The following is a 13,248-nucleotide window of genomic DNA, read 5'->3' on the forward strand; positions in this document are numbered from 1 at the left end:
ATATATAATACATATATGAAGATCAGAGAACTTACAAAATCTGGATTGTGGGTACGAAGATATCGTCTACTGTAGAAGAGGTAGCAGGAACAATCATACGGAGCCAAAAGTGGAAAGAGTGCTTTGCTTATTCGGTTTGGAGAACATGCAAGGAGAGCTTTGGTTCGTGTTTGTTTTTCTTCTAAAAATTAAAAAGCAAAGTGAAGAGCAAGAAGATGGCGAATGGGTTTAAATAGACAAAAAGGTGGTGCTAAAAGGGGGAATATGAACCCTTCATCTAGGTTAGAATGTGATCCAAGGGACCACGTTCGGTTTTAAAAAATTGGCGGCAAAAAGGGAATAGGAAGGGACGTGAGCAGAGAACAGAGTACTAGAGTACTCTTGACATGCAATCCCCTAATGACACGTGTCCATACTCGAGTGTAGTAGGTGGGCACATTTTTCGAAAGTGAAGTTCAAAAGTTTCCTTCTTAAAGGATTCGAACCAACACTTTTGAGGGGGAAAAATGTTGCACCCAAATTTTGAGAATAGAATAAATAACTTTGAAATGTCAGCTCGAAATGGTTATGCTAGGAATATTTAAGCTAGTGTATACGAATACTTGCAAAACACTTGTACGAACTATCAAATTGTTCCAAATCTGCTATCAGCATTCTAGTTTACTTATAGATCTATCACTAGCGATCGAACATGAGTTGCATCGTTCGAGCCTGAGTTGCAGACTCGAAGGCACCGGCCTTCTCCTAGGAACGTACTCCAGAAAATTACTAGATGAGGAGGAGGTTCTAACTGGAACGCTGAGCTCGAAGTCTAGACCGGTCTCGAAAGCACGTCAGCAATACAATTGAGCTTAGCGACGCATTTCACATGCGGGAATGCTGTTAGGAAATCCCTATTTCATAGGAATTTGTTATTGTCAGATATAAAATCCCTATTGTTATGGGATATTATGTAATCCATGCATTCATTATATTTATTTCAAATTAATATTATTGATTGTAACATCCCTGAATAAGGGGAAGATATTTTCACGACCATGTCTATAAATAGTATTGTCTAATTCAATTGCATTCACGCAAAAATTGTACCAGAGAATACTCTGCCAAATTGCTTCTTCAAAAAGCTTTGAAAGAGTAGTGAGTAATGATAGTGACTTGTGGACTACGCATATTTTAACTACTGAACCACGTAAAAAACTTGTGAGTCCTTTTATTTTTTCTGCATCATTGTTTAGTCCTCTTCATATATAAGTTGATGAAAAAATGGCATCAACAAGCAGGTTTAATTATTCTTCGAGTACGGTGGCAGCTGACTTGTCAACTTTTTGCTGCCGTTTGGTTTATTTAATTCTGGCCCATAAATCTTTTTTTGCTTTAATTGTGTGGCTCAGATTTGTCCCTGAAGTTTACGTATAAATAGAAGAGTAGAATCTGAGCATAGCCACCTTTAGATTCAAAACTTTCATTTTTCCTTTCTTCTTGTCAAAACGTTCAAATTTTTTCTGAAATCCCTTGTTTCTTAGAGATCCTCTGGTCCTTACACTCGGATTTTTCAAGAATTTTCTTTTTGTACTTAACTCATCGATCAAGAAACCAATCCATAAGTATGTTCGTCCCTTGTTTAAATTTCATTTTCTCATTTTTCAACAAGTTTTATGAAATTTTTCTGGTGTTTTTGCCTTATCTTATATTTGTATGTGTTTAGTGTGGGTTTTTGTTAGGCCAAAAAAATAGCACTAAATCCGACTAGAAATAATACATAAAAAATGGGTCATTTTCTGGGTTTAAAGGACGAATGTTTGAATTACTGTGTTTGAAGATTCAAGGGTTTTAGGTTAAATTTTGGGTACCTTAAGGGCTACTTTAATGGGGCAGTTTTGCATTAAATCGCCCTTCAAAACCACTACGTCTGACATGCAAATCCCAAAATTTTAGCACCTTCCCGAGATTCAGACGCGTGAAGTAGAGATGCACGTGAGAACACACACTGAGACACCACAGCCGCTCTTGAATCATAAGAGGTCTTAGGTCGACTAATGAGGCCTTAGAACTTTAGGTCACCATTTCTGCTATTAGAGTTAGGCTATATTCCTAAGTCGCCTCTAATGAATCATTTTATAATCAGGCTAGCTAAAATCTTTGTCATGGCCCCTAAGAAAAAGATTGTGACAAGCTCTTCTTCTCGAGGTAAGAAGAAGATGGTCGCCCCAGAGACCCCCATTCCCCACTTCAGCCCAATGGTGGAGAAGGAAGCTGAGGTAAGACCTAATAGCTTCTATGAGGCCAAGTTGATCGTGTCTCGAATAACAACCCAGGACAAGGTCAACAAGATTATGCTGAGTCATAGGATAGAGATGACCCGCGAGTTTTATGCCTGACCTCCCTTGGAAGGCAAACGAAGTTGCGCCCGGTTGGAAGATGACTTCAAGGCCTGGAATGACGAGAACCTGAAAGCAGGTGCCTTCCTCGTGCTGGACTAGTACCTCATAGATTTCCTCAACTATGTTGAGCTCACTCCATTCCATCTCCCCCCAAATTGATATTGCCTATTCGTGGGATTAAAATATTTATTCCTCAAGAACAAGTGGGAGGTCCTAACTCCAGAGGACATTATGTATTTTTTTTCTGAAAGCCAACCCATACACTAAAACATGATGTGAAGGTTTTTACTACCTCACCCATTTCCTAAATCTGACGTCATCGACCTCCCCAGCCACCTGAATGACTATAAAGACCAATTCTTTATGTCAAACGGGTTCAAGAATTGCACTCACCGATACTTCAATCGTCCTCATAAGTTTCTCAGCATTTTGAACTTGGTACTTGAGTTCTTTATCTTAACCAAGCTAAAACTTATTCTAATCAAGTTGTTACCTTGTGTAGCTATATACAAGAGAGCGAGCCGGTCTGAGACCCTTGGAGGTCAATACTAGACTCTGGCCAATGCTTCTGCCAAGGAGAAAGATTTCGGGATGGTGGTGAATGACGCCACCATGGTGGCATGTAAGCTTATGAGAAAGGATCAGAATTGGAAATCAGGGCATGAGGTCCCCTATCAGAGCTCCCTCCTCCCTAGGAGCTCCTTCTAGTTGCTAAGAAGGTTTAGGAAGAAGATGAGGTCGAACCATTGCTGCGTAAAAGAAAATTTTTTGAAGATAGGCAAGATTCTTGTCAAGGCCATACTGAATCGGGGGTAGCAGCCAACACCTCCAACCAAGGTAATCCATATAAATAAATAAATCGATGTGCTGCCAGTTTTAGGCTAGTCTGATTCAACCCGAGGCAGCTCGTAATCCAACATCCGGTTGATCCGAACCTGGATGTGACCCTACTCTAGTGTGCTGACTAGCTAGTCTTACACCATGATTATGGTTATCCCATATGTACTGTAGTTGTAGATAATACCTTGCATTTTAGGTTCACCATGTTTTATCAGTATGGTACGAACCTTTTGTCATGGCCTTCCCTATGTCATGGTATATTTACTCCGAGTATTAGGTAGGCCGAGCACGAGTCTAGTCCAGATGAAGAGCCTAAACCCCGTAGGTCCCACAATGTAGTAATGCTAGAATCTTCCCCTCCTCCAATAGTCCAAGTGTTAGAGGTTTTACCCAGCCTGGTCTATAACCCGGAACTGATCATAAAAATTTTCTCCTCTAGTTTAGAGGATAGGGATCTTGTTATGTTACTCTTTGCTTTGTGTTATCTTGACTAACATTTCCTAGTTTTGAATTTTTTGTTCACTCTTTTGCAGACGAAGACATGAATCTAAAGGACGCTCTCAAAACCGAAAAAAACGTAAAGAGGCAGAGGATTTTGAAGAAAACCACTCCCAGAGCTGGAGCCACCACTGGGTCTCCTGCTAAAGACAAGGGTGCCAGCTCCATACAGAAGCAGTAGTAGCCTCAGCCCCACAGTAGTCATGAACCTACTAGCTCCTCGCGATCCCACTCCTATCCCACAGGTCACCCAAACCAAGGCCCCGACAGGCACTATCCTAGTTCCCCTCCTCGAGGTGGAGAAATATCTAGAACCTCTATGCGGTTCATACCAGGAAATCATGAGCCACATGATGAAGCACACGAGTGTGGTCAACGTCAAAGAGTTGCAGGCTATTGAGTTGAAACCATCAATGACCATCCTCGACTCTGCGTTGGGATGACTTTGACGGTTATTATTATACTAACCCTCTTCTTCTAGTCCTATGCCTTCAGAAGCTGACCCCTCTTTATTCATTGTTTGTAGTTCTGCATGGCTCAAATTAGTGGCATCACTCGGGTCCGAGCTAAGGTTGATGAGGCCAGGGCCGCCTTAGGGGAAGCAAAATCCACGAAGGTTGTCATGGACGAGGCTAACAATGCCCTGGAGACACCCCATGAGAATGAGCAGATTACAAAAGTACAAGCCTTGGAGGTAATCCAACAGTGTTACTAGCTTTAGCTGGAGGTTAATGTTCTTAAATAGAGGCTTGCGGAGGTTGACGGTCCCAAGAAGAGGCTTTAGAGGCCGAAGCCAAGGCCAAGGAGGACGTTGCTGAAGCGGATAACTATTTAGAAGAAATTTTTTATTGGGTCTAGGCGTATAACCAGAAAGGGTATCTCTCGTTACTGAACGCAGATCTTTGGGGGCACTACCCCACCAAGTTCCAGCATCGGTTATCGAAGGATCTCGAAGATGCAACTGAGGCTTCCGTAGCTGCGACAAAGGCCGAGGAGGAAGAGGTGTCATCCTAGGGGCAAGTTATCGGAGCTAAGGGATGAAGGGGGACCTCTTTCATATATATATATATTATTTTAGTCCATGAGCCTTTTGTATGTGGGCCCTTTAGGCCGAGACAATTGTCATTGGGCCTTTAATTCGAGGTTATTTTAACCCTCGATATAATTCACATATTTTGGTATATCTCTAATCTTTTTCTTTACCCCCCTTTTCTATCAAGTATTTATGTTTGTGAACCTTCAACATCATTATACATCCAAATAGTTATTGGAAGTAATTTTATATCAAGGTATTGTTTCCCGATGGCTCGTCCAGTTAATTTTTGGTTGATGACCTGGTTATTTCCCTGAGTTTAATCGCTTATTCGCGTATACCCTTTAGGGATCAGTCCTAGGACCTGATTTAGTTCTAGGATTTTTTGTACCTAGTTATGTTCTAGGATTTTGCTTATGCTTTGAATATTATTAACTTAGTTCGTATTAAGAATTTCTTTGAAAACTCAAGCTTTAAGAAGTCGTAGAGTGACTAATTTTCCAAATTCTAAGTTACAAAAAATTTTCCAAAATTTTTGAGGGTTTTATACCCCAATTGATCAGAATTTATAAATATTCTTTATCATTTTTACATAATTAACTCACGCTGAATTGCGAGAATAAAGTGAAATAACGTTAAAAATACGTAGCAACCCTTTATTATTCAAATTTGACCAAAATGAAATGGCTTTTATAACTAAGCCTTACAAATAAAGATGTCCTTTCATTGATAATACTTTTTTAGATGTAGAGCGTTCCAAGTTCGTCGAACCAATTCTCCACCTAATCGAGCTAGTTTGGAGGTTCCTTCCCATAAGATCTCCATGATCTGATATGGTCCTTCTCAGTTCGATCCCAATACACCTTCTTTAGGATCTTTGTTAGCCATAAATACAATTCAGAGCACCAAATCCCCCAGCTTGAGTCTACGCCTTCTGACTTTTGAATTAAAATATTGAGCTACCCTTTGGTGGTAATGGGCAAGCTGCAACTGAGACTATTCTCTTTGCTCTTCAATTAGATCCAGGGATCCATAAGCAGATCATGATTCTGATCCTGGTTGTAGTTCCTTTCCCTATGTGTCATCACTAGAGCCTTTACTAGGAGCATAACCTCACTTAAAAAGGCCAAAGAGAAGGGAGTATGCCTAGTAGAGGTGCGATGTGATATCCTATAGTCCCAGAGCACTTGCAGGAGCTGTTCAGGCCACAACCCTTTAACATCTTTTAGTAGCTTCTTTAAGCTTTCCTTTAGGGTTTTGTTTACTACCTCGACCTACCCATTAGCCTAAAGGTATGCTATGGAATATAAACTCTTCACTATGCTATATTTCTCACAAAAGATGGTGAATTGGTCGCTGTCAAATTTAGTTATGTTATCAGACACCATCTTTTTTGGGAGTCCAAAATGGCATACGTTGTTTTTTACGCCGAATTATAGCACTCTTTTTGAAGTTATAGTCACACGGGTTTGACCTTAACCCACTCATTAGGCAACAATTGCATAGCGAACTCCTCCTTTTTCCAGTGGGCAACAAGCCGATTAAGTTGATCCCTCATACAACAAATGGCCAAGTTCTGACATTTATCGCACTTTTCGACATACGAGGCCGAGTCTTTCTTGAGTGTAGGCAAGAAATAGCCTTGCCTTAATACCTTTAGAGCAAGTTTTTCCCCCCAGCGTGGTCTCCACAAAAACCTTCGTGTATCTCTCAAAGGATGGTTTGTGCTTCCTTGGGCAGAACACACCGTAGACGGGGTAAAAAATGAGCTTGTCTATAGAGAATTCCATCGACCATAACATACCGCGAGACTTGATACAACAACTTTCATGCATTCTTTCGATCTTCTGGCAGTTTTCCAGTCGTGAGATATTCAGCAATGGGAGTCATGCAGATCAATTTTTCACAAATCATTCCAACCTCAGTTGTCTCTTCATTGATGCTTGGTATATCCAAGAATTCTACGTGGACCATATTTAATTTGTCCTCTTCTTTGGTTGTGGCGAGTTGGGCTAAAGTATTTGCATTCGTATTCTGCTCGTGGGGAACTTGTTCGATGGAATAAAACTCAAATTGTGATAGTTAACTTTTAGCCTTAGCAAGATAAGCTGCCATTTTTATTCCTCAAGCTTGTACTCCCCTAATACTTGATTAACCACGAGCTGAGAATCGCTAAAGCATTCAATTGCTCTTGCTTTTAGCTATTTTGCTACCCGAACTCCAGCCAATAATGCCTCTTACTTCGCTTCATTGTTGGAAGCATCAAAACCAAATATGAGAGTCGTATAAAAGCGATGTCCTTCAGGTGAAATTAAAATTGTTCCAGCTCCAAACCCATTCTCGTTTCATGATCCATCGACGAAGAGTTCCCACAACTCTCATACAGGTTCTCTCATAGGTTCGTTCTAGAACCTTGTACATTCAGCCACAAAGTTAGTGAGCGCTTGGCCTTTGATTGTTGTTCACAGTTTGTATAATATCTCGAATTGACTGAATGTGATAGCCCACTTTAACAAACATCCTGATGTCTCAGGTTTTTGTAAGACCTGCCATAAAGGTTGATCAGTTAAGACGTGTACAATGTGGGACTAGAAATACAACTTGAGTTTTCTCGAGGCTAGGGTCAAACATAATGTGAGTTTTTCAATAAGAGGATATTTGGATTTAGCTCCCATAAGTATCTTGCTCACATAGTACACTAATTTCTATGTTTTGTTTTCCTCTCGAACTAACACAGTTCTGGCCGCATTTTCTGTTATGGCTAGGTATAAGTATAAACGTTCCTTAGCACCTGGTTTGGACAACACAAGGGCTTAGTCAGTTGAGTCTTCTGATCCTGAAATTCCTGTTTGCATTCTTCTGTCAATTCAAAGCGTCTATTTCCCCTAAGAAAGTTGTAGAAGGGAAGACATTTGTCTGTGGAATTTGATACAAATCGGATCAAGACAGGGACCTTTCTAGTTAAGCTCTATACATCTTTTTGCGACCTTGGTGAAGGCATTTCTAATCGCGACCTGATCTTCTCGGGATTTGCTTTGATTCCCCTTGTGTTGACTATGAAGCTTAAGAACTTCCCCGATGATACCTCAAAGGTACATTTCCAAGGGTTCAACTTCATGTTGTATTTTCTCATCACACCAAAACATTCTTCCATATTGGATACTTGGTCATTGGCAGTCTTTGACTTGACAAGCATGTCATCAACATACATCTCCATGTTTTTCTCGATTTGGTTAACGAACATCTTATTGACCAGCTGAAGCACACCATTTTTTTTATTAATTTGCGTGCTATATTTTATTATTAATTGTTAAGTGTTAGGAATTTACTTTTAAATTGTTTAGAAGAAATTATGTGAATTAAAATTTTTTAATTGTTTTATTTATTTTATTTTATGAGTTCTAGAGATTTGATTATGTGCAAGGAGGTGCATGCTTAATAGTGATGGACTAAAGCGCTTGTGTTTGTGCATGTGCGTGGTATGTATGGTGAGCATGCATTAGTTTCCATGCATAGTGTATATTTTCCTATTGATTAATTATTTGTTTTTTTATTTAGTTAATTTAGAAAAAAATGAAATAATAGGTAAAGGGATTTTCTCTTATTTATATTAATTTGATACAGAAATATTGGTGATATGGCTATTAGTTGTCTTCTAGCTATTTTTGGTAAGTAGACTTGTAAGGAATTGATGGTGTGTGTGCTATTCAAGCAGAGAGAGATAGGGAAAGAGGGCGGGGTGGGGGAGGGGGTGAGTGTGGCCTTAGTTTCCCTTTTTTAGTTTATTGACACATCTCTTTGATTTATTACCTTTATTCCCATTTAATCCCAAGAAAAAAATTAAGGAAATTTGAATTTTGGCCACTAGGGCCTTTATAAAAACAAAGAGAACTAGAGGGTTCTCATTTTGTTGGTTGTCTAGCATAGAGAGAAAGCATAAGAAAGGGAGAAAGAAATAGAGAAAATGAGAAGGAGAATTGGATTTTGAAAGTCCCTAGGTAAGAACCTTTCTTTGTGTTATGAATCCTGTAAGTTCATCATCCCATCTTCTTGGTTCTAAAAATATATTTTTCTTTTATGTGGTGTGTTTCGAAATCCCTAGGGTGCCAAATGATTGATCAATCTTGTGTTTGTGATCACAATTAAAGGAAGTAAGGAATTTCTAGCCTTTTTGTTGTATTGATGTTGTTATATTCTTCTTTATGACTTTGAAAGGTTGTTTGTTGTTTTAAGAGGGCATGTTTATGATGTATGACGATATATTGCTTTTGGTATTCTTGATGGGCTTGTTTTGATGATGGGTTTCGACTAAGCATGTGTAGAGGTTCTAGTGTATATTTTTATAAGGTTGCTATGTTGAATACATGTTTTAGGGTTCTTGTGATTTCTTTTGAATTTTGATAATCATGCTTTATGGATTTGAGTGGTGGTTATATTTTAGAAGCACGATAAGTTTTGTGGTATATTTTTGTTATTAGCACTAAGCATGTTTCAGTTTATGCATGTTATTCGTACTAATTCTCTTAATACTCTGAATAAATAATCATGGTGAGTATGAATGATAAACCTTGCTATTGAACTCTATGTGTATTTTTGCCATGACATACATTAGGCTTTAGGTTCCTTTGTTTTATTTAGATTATGAGTATGAAAAGTTGTTGTAATAAGGAGCATGTCAGGATTTCCATTGATATTATATTGTTGATTATATTGTAATGCTTTAGTCTTGAATATATTAAGGTGTATGTTTGAGTTAGGAAGGATGGTAGTAATGTCTTAATCTGTTTTGCATTTTCATTTATGCTTGTTAATGTGTCTTGGACAAGGCATCTCATGTAACTTTCTAATTTCTCATAGATTACCAAGAACACATCGTTGGATCATAATTCATAAATATTGCTCTTTTATTGATTAAAAAGTTTAAAATAAATATATGGATCCATAGTTTTACAAAAATAAAATAATTGTCTTTAACATAAAAATGAGCAACATTTAAATAAAAATTTAAAATAAACATGCTTTAATAAAAAATAAATAGGCTCGCTGGATCTTCCTCGACTATATGATCCCCATGAGTACATCACGAAGCTTCTAGGTCCCACTTGCCACCGCCAATTTTATCATCAATTTTCTACACAACAACATCATAAGGAGTGAGCTTCTAAGCCCAGTAAGGAAAATACAAACAATAGTTAATCATATAATCAAACACATCATAAATTTCACAAAGGTCATAACAATACTTATCTATACTAATCATACAATATCATAAAACCCTAGGTCATATCATAGTCTAAGTCATAATCTTAAATCATAATCTAAGTCATAAGTCATAATCATCATAAGTCATAGGTCATAGGTCATAAATCATAATAAAAAGTTAGATATAATAAAAAGATAAGTGCTTATACTAGGGGTTGAAACTAAGCCCCGGACATAAATTCGTCATACACTGGACATCAACTTAGGTCCATCATAAAGTTTTAGCCACCAAGCCTACCAGACATAGGTCCGTCATACATCATTGGACACCTTAGGTCCAGGCACACTTACCCCTTTATTGTACTTGAAATGTTAGGTCATACAAAACATAAACTAGATCATAAACTAAACTACCTAACTTTCCTTACCAAAAACTAGAATATTGGAGACAAGAGTGGGATTGGAAACTCCTAAAACCAAACATAAAATCCATAAGTTTCTAAAGAAATGAAATTTAAGAGAAGATACAAACCATCAGAATAAAGACTTACCAAAAATCTTAAGTTTTAAAGAAATTGAACACCTAACCAAAAGTCATAATAACAAGTTAAGTTTTGAAATAAAAGGAAAGAATATGAAGAATGGAAATGGACTAGACCTCAAGATTAATGATACCTTAGATAGCTTAGAGCTTCGATTTATACCTCAAACACCAAAATCACACAAAAGCTTACTTCCCAAGTGTTTATAAAAGCTTAGATTGAAAAGCTTTTAAACCAAAAACCCTAGTGTTTCTCTCTAGAATGAACTTAGCAGCTTGAAGGCTCATAACTATGCTTGAATGATAAAGAAAATGGCTGAGTGATGGGTCCTATTTATAGAGTTAAAGGAGTGAAACTGACTCCCATTTCAATGAATAAATAAATTATTAAAAATGAATTTTTCGCTCAACAGATGCCCAAAACTTGGTCAAAAACGTTCAGGAACGAGTCAAAGTTGTTGACGGTGGTTTCTAGTTCAGAATTCTATGAAAATGCAAAAATGGCCACTGGAGCCGATATATCACCTCATATAGGCGATATATCGCCTACACCATAATCCCAAGGGTCCGTTGTTTCGTTCGTGCAAAGTCGACATGTTTTTCGTATCAATCATTGGCGATATATCGACCCTTATAGTTGCGATATATCGGCATGCGATAATATTTCAAACACGTTTTTGCACACCTTCAGCATACTTGAAGTTTGTTTAAACCACTTTGACTGAGTAAAACGTAATCCTAACAGCTGAATGAAGTTTCTAGACTTCCTAGACTTATCCATGATTATTTTTATTCACCAAAAACCTTAAATCTTTATTAAACATACATGTGACAAGTGTCACGCTCTTATTTAGTCTATCTAAACCTTAGGTTATAATAAATAATATTCTTAGGACTATATTCATTAATCAAACCTTATGATAAAATTAATATTTCTAAACTATAGGCTAAATTTATAAAATCCATAATTATTTCTACGAGTTTCCAACTAAATCCCGATTTGAACCAATAACCACGAAAACTAAAATACTAAGCTGCTACTACTACTACTATCTAGCTAAGTAAAATTCTGGGATGCTACAGTAACAAGCTGAGTCGTTGCTGCATCATCCGTCACCACTCCAGCGGGATGAACGAGGGTCTGGGTGATTCCTGTGACAACAGATTCTGCCTCTTCTAGGTTTATCCACTCTTGTGCTCTAGCCAAGAATTCATCTACACTTTGCACTCATTTTCTTTGGAGCTCCTTCCATAAATTTCTTCCTACAGTGATTCTTGTTATCATGGCCATGAACTTGTCATTGTGATCCGCGTCTCTAGCTCGTGCCACTACATTAGTAAACCGGTTGAGTTAGGCCATTAGGGATTCACCGGGTTGTTGCTTAATGTTGGTCAGTGAGTCCGCCTCCACTCAAACCTCTTTAGTAGCTCGGAACTATTTCTTGAACTTAGAGGATAGGTTTGTCCATGAGGTGATTGAGTGTTCTTTTACTTGTTGAACCACAGCTTAGCTGGTTCGGTTAAAGTAGCCGGGAATAGATCACACCGTAGGTTGAGGCTCACATTGTGGGCCATCATCAGAGTCTTGAAGGTCCGAATGTGGTTGGACGAAAAAGTGGTTCTATTATATGTGGGCATAGTTGCCATCCTGAAACCAACAGGATACGGAGTTGCTGTAGTATGAGGAGAAAAAAGCTCAAGCTCCTCATCGGAATCGCAATCATCTATATTTTTTCTAGACAAGAGCCTCTTCATAGGCTTCTGTGTTAGGGCCAGTCGATCTAGGTTTGAATCCTTCGTCTCTAGGTTATTTGGGAGTTGGCTACCAACTCCCATCCTATTGTGCGTGTTTGCTAGGTTATTGTCCCTCCAAGCTTGAGCTCGGTTAGGCGGGACGTTCCCTTTGTCACATACGATAGACCAATCTCCCACATTGTTGTAGTTGACTGTCCTCTCTATGTGTTTAGATGATCACGCAGGTCGGTCGGTGAATTGGAGCGCAAGCTTTGAGCTAAGCTCAATTGATTTTTCAGATCGCTTTCATGTTTGGGAATTTGTGTTTGCATTACGGGCATTCCCAGACCAGCCCTGGACTGGCTCTTTGTCCAATAGCTCCCATCCGCAAAATTTACAGCTTGTGGTTGGGGTCGAGGAGCTGAATTATTGGCGCGAGAATGTGGGAAATAAATGTCTTCTGAGGGAGCAAGATTTCTCCCGCTGTTTCCTCATCCTGGAGCATTCCTTTGTGGGTGTGGTGGTGTTGGATGACGAATGGGCGATGGAGGGTGCCTTATCAATGAGGCAATATGTGTCCTATCTGAATGGACCAGATTAGCACACCCGTTATCTACTCCAACTTCCCGACTTTGCGACACCACATAGTTATTTTTTGGTGCCCGAGTGGCTGGTTTAGGTGCTAGTGGATTCATGGGGATGTCTCCTCTCCTTGAGACGGCTTCAACTCGCCCTGCCTGGCCAAGCTGATTCTTGGGAGTGTGAATTGAATTATTATTCCTGGGAGGATTGGAAAATTGAGTATTTTACGAAGTTTCGTTCAGAAGATACGGAACTTGGAGTTGCAGTTCAGACAGAACAACTGATGTTAGGTTGATTATTCTTGTGGGACCCACTTTGCCTCCTTCTGACATTAACATCGGTTGCAGGAGGGGGTAATCAAGATAAAATCTCCTCAATTTGCTTATTGGGCAAAGTGGTTCCTTAGCTGGGCATTTTCTATCTCGATGGCTGTCAGG

Source organism: Humulus lupulus, chromosome 4 (assembly GCF_963169125.1).
Source record: "Humulus lupulus chromosome 4, drHumLupu1.1, whole genome shotgun sequence".
In the NCBI taxonomy this organism is placed as follows: Eukaryota; Viridiplantae; Streptophyta; class Magnoliopsida; order Rosales; family Cannabaceae; genus Humulus; species Humulus lupulus.